General features: G+C 54.9%; 1 protein-coding gene across 5 annotated transcripts in view; it reads right to left on the bottom strand.

Moving 5' to 3' along the window:
* The window catches only part of ARL6 (ARF like GTPase 6), a 2,156,307-nt gene that overhangs the window by 1,613,974 nt on the left and 528,965 nt on the right, over positions 1-13,368 (bottom strand). The window lies entirely within an intron of this gene.

Raw genomic sequence — 13,368 nt, 5'->3', positions numbered from 1 at the left:
CAGGGAGGCATCCGTCGTCACCGTTACCTGGTGAGCTGGGGTCTGAAAGTCTGCGCCCGCCGTCAGATGAGTGCGAGTGCCCCACCACTGGATCGCTTGTGGGAAGGTCTCGTTGAGCAGTATCCTGTCCTCGAAGCTGCCCGTCGCCTGGATCCAGCGTGCGTCGAGGAACTCTTGCAGTGGACGCATTCGAAGTCTGCACAGGCGTACCAGATAGATGCAGGAGGACATCATCCTGAGAAGGGATTTGATGGATCTTACCCTGGCTACGTCCGTGGCTAGTAGGCGTTGCACCTTGCCCAGGATGGCTTTCGTCCTTTTGTCGGACGGCGAGGCCAGCCGTGCCACTGGGTCGAGCTTGGCTCCCAGAAACCGGGCGACATGCGAGGGGACCAGGTGGGATTTGGGGAAGTTGATGGAGAACCCCAGGTCCGTGAGTAGCTGGACGGTCTTCGCTGTGTGTTCTACGGCGAGCTCCCTTGTCCTTACTCTGGTGAGCCAGTCGTCCAGGTAGGGATAGATGTGGATGCAGGCGTAGCCACGCCACCACCGATGCTAGGCACTTGGTGAATACCTTGAGTGCCGACTTTAATCCGAACGGGAGGGCCTTGAACTGGTAGTGCCGTCCTTGGACCACGAACCTGAGGAACTTCCGGTGTCCTTTTAGAATGGAGATGTGGAAGTAGGCATCCTCCAAGTCCAACAACGACAGGAAATCGTCCTCCTCCAGCTGTCCCAGCACGTGCTGGAGGGTGACCATCTGGGACTTCTGAGCCTTGATGTACTTGTTCAGTCGCGCAGGTCCAGGATGGGATGCCAACCTCCTGTCTTCTTCTTTACGAGAAAGTATCTTGAGTAGACCAAGTCTCTTTTGGGACGAGCTCGATGACACCTTTCTTGAGCATCGCCCTTACCTCCAGCAGCAGCTGGGGTACGTGGCTTTCTTTCCTGGCCACGGGTGGCAAGCGAGGGCACTTCTTTAGAAACTCGAGGGCGTGCCCCTGGGCCAGGTTATCCAGCGCCCAACGGGCAATGATAGCCAGGGCGTTGGCCACCTTAATCGTCGTTGCCGCCGACGTGATGACTCGTCATCCCATTGCGTTGAGCTTCTTTCCCTCGCCGTCCGGCGGTGAAGTCGACGTCGAAGCCGATGCCCCCCCCCCCGCCTTCTTCCTGGCCGCCGCCGAGACGACTGAATCCGGGGTCGGCTGTGCTCTAAGGCATAAAGGGACCGCGTCAGGGACCTGGTACTTCTTTTGGTATCAGTCCCTTTTTGCCGGCGTCATGGACGGGTTCTTGAGGAGGGAGAGCCCCTCGTCCCAGATGTCATCGAGTAGGGGTACCGTGAGGACCGTCTTCCTCTTGGTCTCTCGACGTTGATAGAGGAACCCCTCCTTTTCTTCGGGGCAGAGCTGGAAAAGCTTGGATGCCCATGAGATCATCGCATGGAAGGATCCAATCTCATCGGGCGGGGAAGCCCGGGGAGGGGAGGGGGTGCGACGGGAGGTCCACCCCGCAGTCGCGCCCTCATCGTCCGTGCCCGTCATGCCCGTGTCCGTGCCCGTGTCATCCCCGCAGACCGTGGACGGGGAGGAGGGTTGAGCAGGCCTTGAGGGCTGGAAGGGTGCAGGAGGATGTGTTCTTCTCCTCTTGGGTGGTGGGCTTCCCGTCGGGCCTGGCTCCGGCTCCTCCGTCGGGGGTAAAGGCAATCTATTCCTCATTTCAGAGCATAAGGATTGAATTGCCATCAAAATGGCCGCCGAGTTGTCCTGCGGCACTGGCTGCGACAGGCGCGATGGTTGGTCTGGGGTCCCGTCGGCGCCACCGTCGCTTCCTTCGTCCCCCTCGTCAGGATGCCTCTCGACGGGCATTGCCCTTCGAGAGGCTCTCAGGGACTTCCACAAGTTCCTCCTCGGAGGTTGTGTCTGAATCCACGACGGCCACTGCCCCCCCTCTTTCCCCGCCGGGGGCTTCGTGGGGGTTCTTTTGATGGGCTTGAAAGATGCCTCCCTCCGAGGTGGCAGGGAGACTCTGGGCCCCGAGGCCGCTACCACAGGTGTAACCTCCGCAGGATGAACCAGGATTATCGCAACCTCCACGATAGAGGCCTTGGCTGGGTGAATCAAGGCCTTAGTCACCGACTGTGTGCTTGTGGCCTTCACCTTGGGGGAGGGCTCCCTGCCTCGCTCCCCCTCAGCTGAACTCTTCGAGATCGACCGGGGCCTCTCCAGAAGCTTGGCCGGGTTCCCGGATTTCCTCTTACCCGAGCCAGAGCGTTGGCTCGTGGTCGATGGCGCCGGGGAGGTTGCGCCCTGCCTGGCAGCCGAGGCGCCCAACCGTTTGGCGCTCCCGGTGCCCGCAGACTCGCAGTGCTTAGCCTTCTGTTGGGCCCCTGTCGCCGGGGCGCCCTTACAGGACTTAGAAGACCGCTCAGATTTCTTCTTTTTCTTCTCACCTGACGGGCTCTTTCCCTCCAGCCAGTTGGCGAGACGAAGATGGCGGTCCCTCATGGTCCGCTCCGACATGTTCCCGCAAAACGCACAGTCCTCCTCCACGTGCGTTTTGTCCTCATGAAGACAGTAGAGGCATAAGGAATGCTCGTCTTCCTTGAACACATTCTGCAGCTGGCATCCAGGGCAGGCCCTGAACAGCTTCCCGGGCGTCGAGCTCCCTTTCTCCTGGGCCATGTCTGGGGTAGGCCTCAGAAACTTCTGGAATCCTCCAAAAGCGTCGTTCGACGAAATCTTTACCCTTGAGGGGTGTAGAAACCTCCGAAACGGGTCCCCGTTGATCTGACGTAAAGACCGTGGAGCTTGAGGCTCAATTTAACCGGAAAATGAGAAATTCTCCTTGAAAAAGCGTGAAAACGCAGCAAAAGCTCGAGAGCTATAGCACGAGGACTCCCAAAACTTGAAAGTGCGGTAAAAATCTGAGGATGGCTGCCGGAAGGCAGGGTTTAGGGAGAGGGAAGTCATTGGCTGTGGGCAGTATGACCCAGAGATCAGCGATTGGTTAATACTAGGAAAGACAGATCAGAAACGAAACTGATACTGATTTCTTTCTGTACTGAGGATTCCCAGCCTGACGACAGGGAATATTCATGAGCATGTGAATCCATGCCAGACCCCATGCTGGAGAATCAGGCTAATAACTTTCATCTAATGTCCCCTGAGCAAATCGAGAGCTGGATTGCTGCCTTCTCAGACCAACATGCTTCCTGTAAAGCACGGACAACGGTGGGGAAAGCATCGAAGGATGCCTCCTACGACCGGTCTATTAGAGATAGAAAACGGAAGCTCAGGAAAGACATCTGTTCGTTCAGAGCTAGGGTCCTCTCTAGGCAGGATATGTCCAGCAATATTAGGAAGCTGAAAAACTGTTATAGATTATGGCTCAAAATACATAACAAGCATAGGAAATTGGAAAGATGGCAGTACACTGTTAAAATTCTTTGCAGAAGAAATACACGTAACATATGGTCAGTATTGGGTAAGGCGAAAGGGAATAGGACCTCACACATGATTAATCCCATAGGTAGTGCCGAGTGGACTCCATACTTGGAAAAACGCAATGGGGTGGTTTGCAGTAAGGATAGTAGCTCCATCTATACCAAACCTCGGCACCCCACCTTTGTGATTTCTATTGAGGAACTCCAGCTCAGAATTGGAGTTGAATTCATCCCGGGCCCCCGGGCCCAATGGTTTATCTAATGTCGTGATGAAAGGCAACCCCCCTTTCTGGGCTGGTCTGCTCAAAATTCTATTCGAGAAAATCTTAGCTGAGGGAAAAATTCCAGAAACCTGGCAGTCAGCAATTCTTTTTTTAACTTAGTTTATTTTAAATCAAGGCAGGATGACAATTACAAACATGATAAGTAGTGATTATTTAGGCATGTTGATCCCCAGTCCTTTATCCCCCCCTGAGTTTCCTCCCTCCCGCCTCCCTTTGGTCCCTCTGTCCCTCAGGCATTGTAGGCGGAATCTTCCCTCCTGGGCTGTCCAGTTTGCGCCACAGCGTCTATGTATCTTCCTCAGGGATCTCTTGATTTTTCAGGATCCAGCGGGCCCTGATAGGTTTATAGGTCAGGGCGGGGAAGCGCTGGTCGAATTCCAGCACTGGGGCCCAGGTATTCTGGAAGCGATGGAGAGTTCCCGCTTGTGCCGCCGTCACCTTCTCCGCTACCAGAATGTCCCAAAGTTTGGTCCACCATTGGGCTATGTGAGGGCCTTCCGGGGTTTTCCAAGCTCGGGCCACCACCGTTTTCCCTGCTAGTAGGCAGTGGGTTAGTAGTTTTGCTCTGGTCCCGGAGCGCGGGTAGGTCCCGGGGATTGGAGCTCCCAGCAAAACTGGTTCTGGTTCCAGGGGAATCATTGTTCCGGAAATTTGTGTGATGGACCCCAGGCATGATTTCCAGAATTGTTGGACCTTTGGGCAAGCCCACCACATGTGGAAGAAGGAGCCTGGGTGGCCGCCTCCTCTCCAGCAACAATGATCCACCTGGGGGTTCATATGGAGAAGTCTGAGGGGCGGGTAGTACCACCGCAGCGTGATCTTGTACGCACATTCCCTATTGGTAATGCAGGTGGACGAGGTGTGTGTTCTGGTCCATATGTCCACCCAGGTTTGATCCTCTATCGGGTGACCCAGGTCCGCCTCCCATTGGGCCATGCAGCGGGTTTTTGTGGTCAGGAAGTCACTTAGGAAGCACCTGTATAGGGTGGATACTCTGCCGCGGGTTTGAAGGTCTCCCAGAGTGAGTTCTAGGGCAGTAGGAGGGCGTGTCACTGCTTGCAGAGTTTGGGGATGTGAGCACCAGCGGCGTAATTGAATGTAGGTGAATCTATCCCTTTCCTGGAGTTGGTCTATGGTCTCCAGCCCGCCCTTAATCCAGTTACGAAAATTGTGAGGATTCGTTCCCGGTGCGAACGTTGGATTATGGAAGACCGGGGAGCGTGGGCTCAGTCCTCTTGGCACTCCCTTTCGTTTTAGCGCCCAGTCCCAGGAGCTAAGGGTGTGTTTGGTTGATAGCAGGAGATCACCCCATTGGGTCCTGAGGGGGGGCGGGATGTGTGGTAGAAATCGTAAGGGTAGGGGCACTCGTGATTGTTCCAACTCTACCCATCTAGGGCGGTTTGTCGTATTTTGCCATGCCTGGACCTGAGCCAATTGAGCTGCCACTCTGTAGGCCTGCAAGTCTGGGACCCCCAATCCTCCCAGTTTGGAACTCCCCAGCATAGTTCTGAGAGGGATTCTCGCTTTCTTACCTTTCCAGATAAAGTTCAGCATTTTTCTCTGGATCCCTCGGAGAGTTGGTGTGGGGATCGCTACTGGTAGGGAGGCACAGGCGTATAGGAACCTCGGAAGGAGGTTCATCTTGCATGCAGTGATGCGCCCGAGCAGTGAGATCTCTTGGGTCCCCCAGCGCTTCAAGTCGCCTTCCAGTTCTTTAAAGAGTCGGGGGAAATTGGCTTTGTATGTGTCTCTTGGGTCAGCCGGGATGTGGACCCCTAGATAGGGGATGGCTCTTTTTTCCCATGTTATCGGGCACATCTTAGTCAGCGGTTCCCGTTCTGTTGGGGTGAGGCCGATACCCAGGGCGGATGATTTATCAAAGTTTATGGTGAGGCCTGAGACCTCGCCATAGCTTGCGATTTCTCATATCGCGTGTTTTAGAGATGAGTGGGCCTCCGAGATCGTGAGCAGAATGTCGTCCGCGTATAGGGCGATTTTGTGATGCGTGGGGCCACTTTGTATGCCCTTGATTTGGTCGTTTCGCCTGATCTTTTGTGCAAAGGGCTCCATGGTGAGTGCGAAAAGCAAGGGTGACAGTGGACAGCCTTGCCGGGTTCCGCATGATAGGGGGATTGGAGCCGAGCTGTGTCCGTTGATTCTCAGGCTAGTTTTAGGGCTATTATAGTTGGCTAGAACCATCGTTTGGAAAATTGACCCGAAGCCGAAGGCCCGTAGGGTGTGTCTCATGAATGTCCAATCCACCCTATCAAATGCCCTAGCTGCGTCGAGAGCCACTAAGACTAGTTTTTGGGAGTTCCGGGAGGCAAGGTCCACCAGGTTCAGGGTTCTCCGGATGTTGACACCTGCTGTCCGGTGTAGGATGAAACCTGCCTGGTCGGGGTGAATGATCTTTGGCAAGATGCGATTTAAGCGGGTTGCTAGAATTTTTGAGTATATGTTCGCGTTGATGTTTAAAAGTACGATCGGTCTGTAGGATGTTATGCTTCTTGGATCTTTTCCAGGTTTGGGCAGGAGGATGGTGGTTGATTCCTGCATCGATGGGGTCACTGCTCCCGTTTCCCTGAAGGAGTTGAATAGGGTAACCAGGTGCGGGGGTCAGTTGTGCTCTGAATAGTTTGTAAAACCTGGTTGAAAAGCCGTCTGGGCCGGGGGCCTGTGTTTTAAGTGATTTGATGGCTTCCTCAACTTCCTCCCCTGTAATGAGCTCCTCCAGTTCGTCCCTCGCTGCGTCGGAGAGACGGGGCACTGCTGCCTGCTGTAGGTATTCCTTCTGTTGTGATAAGTTTTGTGGGGTTGCCTTCATGATTTGGGTCAGATAATCTATTGCGAGTCGTTGCTTTTCGGGCTCTGAGTATAGTGTGTCCCCGTTGGGATCACGCAGGCCAGTGATCACGTTGACGCGTCTCTGCTTGGCTAGCTTGGCCATCAGGAACTTGTTCGCCTTGTTACCCTTCGTGTAGTATGACTGTTTGGCCTTCGCCATTAGTTGGGCGGTTTGTTCCGCATAGTGGGCTTCCAGTTTTTTCCTTGCCGTACGAATGATCCGTTGCGTTTTGGGGGACCAGCCTTTCTCCTTGTGGAGTGCCTCGGCCTCTCTTAGTTCGTTCTCTAGAGCCGTCCGGGTCTGACGCCTGTCTCGGTGGTAGGCCGCACCTTGGGCTATTAGGGAGCCCCTGATTACTGCCTTCATGGCGTCCCAGTTGTTCGCTAACGAGGTGTCCGAGGCTGGATTTTCGTTAAAGAAATTTCTTATTCCTGTTGCGATCTTGTCTCTGGTGGCCATGTCGTTAAGGATCGGGTCGTACAACGTCCATTTACGTGGGTTATTGAGGTTAGGGTTCTGAACGCGGAGTTCCAAGAGCACTTGGGGCGTGGTCGGATATCGCTCTTGTGCCGATGGAGACTTCTTTGACTGAGGGGAAAGTTTGCGGGGAGATCAGGAACAGGTCGATCCTTGAAAAGGTGCGATGGACGAAAGAGTAAAAAGAGAAATCTTTTTCGTCAGGGTGGAACACCCGCCATGAGTCTATTATCTCCAGGGTCCTGAAGAGTCGGAGGAGGCGGAGTGCTTGGGTGAAGTCGCTTGGAGTCGGGGGGTGTGACCGGTCTTTGGTGGGGTCGGGAACCCCATTGAAGTCCCCACCGACTATTGTTTGGCCCTCCACAAAGCTAGCGAGAGATGTGCCCAAGGAGTCATAGAAGTGTGATTGTCCAGTGTTAGGGGCGTACACCGAGATGAGAGTATATAGATCTCCCATTAGGAGGCATTTGACCGCTGTAAATCGGCCTTCTGGGCAGATTTTCGTTTCCAGAATCTGTGGGTTCAAGTCTTTCCTGAAGAGGATCGCCGTACCTCCTTTTTTGTTTGTGCCAGAGGCGAAGAATTGGAGCGGGAATAACCGGGAACGAAGCCGGGTCACATCTACCGGCAGCAAGTGAGTCTCTTGGAGCATGGCTATCGCTGCGTCTTCGTCCAGGAGTTTCAGTAGAATTGCCTTTCGCTTGTTAGGGGACTTCAGGCCATTAACATTCAGGGAGAGGACCCGAAGCGTCTGGAGGTCCGCTGAAGTCTCACTCTCCTTTCCTTGGGTTAGGGGGGGGTCGTGGGGCGGTGATTCTGCTGCCATGTCTGTTGGGGAATCTCTTGATATCATCCTGCACTTGAGGTTTTAACGCGGAGCCCCAACGGGGGGCCGCAACTTTAACTGGAGGGTAGACCGACATTGTAAGTACGGGCGTACCCTCGGCCAACAGGGCCAACTGTCCCATCACGTATTGTGTACTGTGGGTTTCCAAGGAACAAAGGTTGGAAAGTATCCTTGGAGTGGGTATGAACCATGGGTATGGCCCGCCGCCACCGCCTTCAAGGTTCCTTAGTTCGAGACAAAGGTGGCGGGTCCTACTTTAGGTAAGGGCACCTGCGTCCAGGCTAAATTGCTGACAGAACCTGGGACCGTGGAGGCGTCCTTGTTCATCTCTTTCTGTTGCTCCGCTGGGTTGACGACCATGACGTGTGTTTGGGCTTTGGGGAGGGAGGCGGTCCAGAGTCCTCGGTCCTCTCCGGGTTCGGCGTGGAAGGATCTCGGGGCGAGGCTGGATGTAAGATTTTCTCTGCGTCTTCCAGGTGGCTGATTCGGCGTAGGGTGCCTTTATATGTAAACTGGAGAGCTGTCAGAAACAGCCACCTGTAACGGATCTGTTGCTCCTGAAGGAACACTGCCAGAGGCCGGAGTGCTCTTCTTTTCTGAAGAGTAAGTGGTGAGAGGTCCTGGTATATTTGAAGTGGGGTGCTCTGAAATGTGATCTCTTCTCCTTGGCGACTGATCGCTGATATTGCCTCTTTGGTTGTGAAGAAGTGGACCCTGGTAATAACATCTGGGGGGGCCTGAATCTGTCCCTCGGCGCGGGCGGAGTCTGTGGGTCCGGTCCAGCAGGAGCTGAGATTTGTCCAGATCCGGGAGTAGGGCCTCGAAGAAGCTTCCCACGTAATCCGCTAACTTGTTGTCGGGGACAGAGGTTGGGACACCCCGAATGCGGAGGTTGTTGCGACATGCCCTATTTTCAAGGTCTTCATGTTTGAACTCCAGGATCTCGCATTTGTGGTGCAGGGAATCGATGGATCTTTGCACTTCCTCCAGCGTGGTAGTGTGGTCCTGAGAATGGTCCTCGATTTCTCCGAGCCTCTGTTCGATTTCTGTGACCCTTTGGTCCGTCTGATCAACTTTAGCGGAGAGGTCCGAGAGGCAGGCGCGAAACTCCGATTTAATATCCGCCATGAAGGCTATCAGGTCTCCTTTGGTAGCAAGGGCGCTCCTGTCCTCTTGGAGCTTCTGTGGGGTCAGTTTAGGAGGATCTTGTTTCTTGGGTTTCTCCGGTGCAGTAAACATGGCGGAGATGTCTGTGCCCTTGCTCACCTTTGTTTGCCTAGACATGCTGCTCGTATTGGGCGGTCTTGATTGAAAGAGTAGCAGCGGGGCCCAGGGCAGTGGGAGGCTGCACTCGGGGTGTGTATCGGTCTCGACCCCCTCTCTGGTCCAGATCCGGGCGAGTGGGCAGGGGCGCCCCAGGAAGCGTTGGTGTGGGGGGAACGGTGCAGGATGGCCGACTGTTGCGTAGGGGGGGGTATGTCGCTGCGATGAGGCCCACGGGCTCGAGGCCTCTCTGGATGAAAGCAGTTCTTCCGCTGCTTCCCCGCCCCTCCTCAAGTCTCCATCGGTGGTTCTTCGCTGGTGGAGGTCCCAGGTCCCTCTGTGAGCCTCCCGTGTGCGGTTCTGTAGTGATGTCAACTGTTGCTGAGCGGAGGTCCCGACTCGTTCCGCGTAGCGGGGGAGGTGTGGAAGCCCGCTCTACCGGTCCCTCGGAGTGTGCGTCGGGTACTCAGGCCCCAGCCGCCGAGGATGCACTCGTGTGCGTTCCGGGCAGCCTTGGTATGAATCGGATGGCCCTGTGCTAGAGTCCGCTCCCCCTCTCCAACTCCCCGACGCGCTAAGGCCCCGTTACCACCAGGTGCGGAGTGTGCTGCTGGGTTCCGGCTTGGCGGCCATCTTTTTTTTTTTAAAACTTTATTTTATTAACATTTTCATAATATAACAAACAGGCTGGAAGCATTACCGTAGATTCAACATGTCATCAGCCCCCAAAATAAGAGAAAAGAAGAGGAGCCCCCCCCCCGCCCACCCAGATAAGAAAAAGGAAGAAAAGAAGAGAAAAAAGGAAAAAACAAACCCTCCCCCCCATTAACTTGGATCCAGTAGAACCCCCTTTGCAGGGAGATGCATTGCAACCTTTGTGTGACCGGAGTTCGGGAAAAAAGCAAGAAAATTCCAACTGCGTGATAGGCTGTATGTCGTCCATTCTCCCCCGGGACGTGGGTCCTCATTTCCATCCACCTTCCCTCCTCGAGCCTCAGTGGACCTCCCATCCCCAGATCTGCTGTACTCCGTACCAGTTAGTCTGAAAGGAGGTCATATCATTGTTCATCATCGCTGTTAATTTGTCCATCAAGAACATGTTTTTAACCTTGTGTGTCCAATCCTCCTTCGTGGGCATCTCCCTGCTCTTCCATTTCTGGGCCAATGCCACCCTCCCGGCCCTCAGCATTGTTTCCCACATCCTCGGGTATCTGTGTATCTCCGTATCCTCTGGGGGGAGGCCCAGCAGTACTGTTAGGGGATTGTGGGGAAGCGATTCCTCCGTGACTTCGGCGATCCAGCCCCTTACCCTCTCCCAGTATGTTTGCGCTTTCGGACAGTGCCACCACATGTGGCCCCTCGTGCCTGCTTGGTCACATCCCCTCGGGCAGGCGGGGGAAGTTCCCGTGAACATTTTTGACAGTTTGACGGGATCTCTGTGCCACCCCTGTAGAATTTTGAAGTTGTGCTCCATGTCTGCAGTGAACAGGTTCCCGTGGAATGCTATTTTGAATATCCTCGACCAGGAGTCCTCAGATATTTCTTCCCCGGCCAGCTCGTTCCAGAAAGTGCGGAACCCCCTCCTTTTCTCCAGGTCAACCGTGTTGAGGATTCTGTACATTGCAGATACCGCCCCCTTCCTGGAGGTTGCAGTATCGAGTAGTTTCTCGAAGGGGGTCATCTGCCTCTTGAGCCGCTGGCCCCATGCTTGATCGCACAGGATACCCTTCAATCGGAGGTACTCGAATATGGAGATTGTCTCCGGGCCGAGGGCGGCCTGCAAGTCCTCGTATGGTAGGAAATCTCCCTCTTTGAACAATTGTCCAGCCCATTCCAACCCTGAGTCCGACCAGGACTGTGCATTACGGAACCCCTTGTTTCCCAGTCTGAGTGGGTGACCCCAAAGGGAGGACATCGGGGACGGCCATGATGTCAGATGTGCCGTTTGGGGGCCCAGAGAACACCCAGTGTTGGGTGGGATTTGAGTCTGTTCGGGATGAATTTTGGTGGGGCCCATAAGAGGTCGCGTACCTTGAGTGGGTGCGCATCCATATCCTCCAGATACGACCAGTATGTGCCCATCCCTTCCCTCATGTGTTCCAAGAGGACGCGCAATTGAGCGGCGCGGAAATAGAGGTGAAAATCAGGGAGCCCGAACCCCCCCTCCTCTCTAGGTAAGGTAAGAACGGCCTTCGCGGTTCTCGGGGTCCTGCCCTGCCATACAAACTCGCGCACCGCGTTCTGGAGGACCCTGAATGTTTGGTCGGGGACGATGGTGGGGAGGGCGGTGAAAAGGTATAGTAGGCGCGGGAGTATATTCATCTTCACTGCCGTCATGCGGCCATACCAGGACAGGATCGTGGAGCCCCATCTCCGTAAATCAGCGGTGATCTGTGACATAACAGGGTCGTAGTTGGCAGGGGCGACTTTGTGCAGGTCCCTGGTCAGGAGGATCCCCAGATATCGGATTGAGGTCTTCCCCACCGCTATTCCCCCCAGACTGTCCCGGGAGTCTAGCCCTGGGTCCTGAGTTCTCATGGGGAGGAGGACTGATTTAGATGTGTTGATCTTTAGGCCTGAGAATCTCCCAAATGCGGACAACAGGGACAGGAGAGGTGGGAGTGAGGATCTTGGGTCCACCAGATAGGCCAGAATGTCATCTGCAAACAGGGAGAGCTTGAATTCTACGTCGCCTCTCCTGATCCCCTTGATGTCTGGATGTGATCTGATTGCTATTGCCAGGGGTTCCATAGTTAGGACATAAATCAACGGGGATAGTGGGCATCCCTGTCTTGTTCCTCGCGATAGAGGGAGTGGGGCCGACAGTCTACCATTCACTTGGACTCTGGCCTTAGGGGCCCTGTACAGTGCGGCCACCCAGTCCCTAATGTGGGTCCCGAAGCCCATCTTCCGGAGAGTGAGCTCCATGAACCTCCATTCGACCCTGTCGAATGCCTTTTCTGAGTCTAGGGAGAGGACGCTCGCGTCTAGGTCCGACACCTGGGCATAATGAAACAAGTCTATGGACTTGCGAATATTGTCCGAGCCCTGTCTCCCCCTAACGAATCCCACCTGGTCCCCATGGACCAGCTTCGGTAGGACCCCCTCCACCCGGCTCCCGATGACCTTGGCCAGGATCTTAACATCAATATTCAGCAAGGAGATCGGGCGGTAGGAGGAGCACTCCGAGGGGTCTCTACCGTCCTTGGGGAGAACTACGATGATTGCCTCCATCATGGAGTCCGGGAGAGGACCACCCTCCAGGACCGCATTGAACACCCTGACCAGGTGGGGGGCGAGGGCCGACCGAAACCTTTTATAAAAGTACACTGAGTATCCATCTTCGCCCGGGGAAGTGCCCACCTTCATGCCGCTGATCGCGTGTTCCACCTCCTCCTCAGTCACCGGACCCTCCAACCCCTCTGCCATCTCCCTGGTCAGAGACGGGACCTGTATGGAGTTTAGGAATTCCTCAATCTCCCCCCCGTCCCCTCTGTACTCAGACGAGTATAGCCTTTCGTAGTATCGGCGGAAGGCCTCTCCAATGTGAGAAGTATCGTGTCCCAGCTCCCCCACCTCATTCTTTACCGCCTTCACCATTCTACTCTTCTGTACTTCCCTCAGCCTCCAAGCTAGAATCCTGTCCGCCCTGTCCCCCTTTTCATAGTACTTTTGTTTGACCAGGTGGAGGCTTCTCTCTGTTTTGTGGAGGAGAAGGTCTTTTAGTTGGAGCCTATAGTCGTCCAGGGCAGCCACCCGGTCCCGGTCTAAGGGCTCCGTGGGGGAGCCTCCCGGCTGAAGTTGGGCAATTTTTCCCCTCAGATGCCTCTCCTGGGCTTCCCTTTCTCTTTTCCTCCGGGTTCCCAGTCGGATCAGGACTCCCCGCAGGGTTGCTTTGAACGCGTCCCACAAGGTGTGTGTACACACCTCGCCGTTGTCATTGAATTCAAAAAATTCTGTAATGGCGTCAAGGACTTCCTGGGCTAGGACCTCGTCCTTCAGGAGGGCATCGTTACACTTCCATCTTCCCCTGTGTTCATTAAAGCCCCCTCTCGCTATGGTGACTCGCACCAGGTCGTGGTCGGACCAGGGGACAGGATCCACCCTATGGCCAGAGATAAATGGGTGCAAGGTTTCATCCACCAAGACATAGTCTATCCGGGAAAATGATGTGTGCACGGACGAGTAGTAAGTGAATGTGGGG

Source organism: Ambystoma mexicanum, chromosome 8 (genome assembly GCF_040938575.1).
Source record: "Ambystoma mexicanum isolate Mex_15411 chromosome 8, UKY_AmexF1_1, whole genome shotgun sequence".
NCBI classification, from domain to species: Eukaryota; Metazoa; Chordata; class Amphibia; order Caudata; family Ambystomatidae; genus Ambystoma; species Ambystoma mexicanum.
This window is presented reverse-complemented; position numbering and strand designations above follow the sequence as displayed.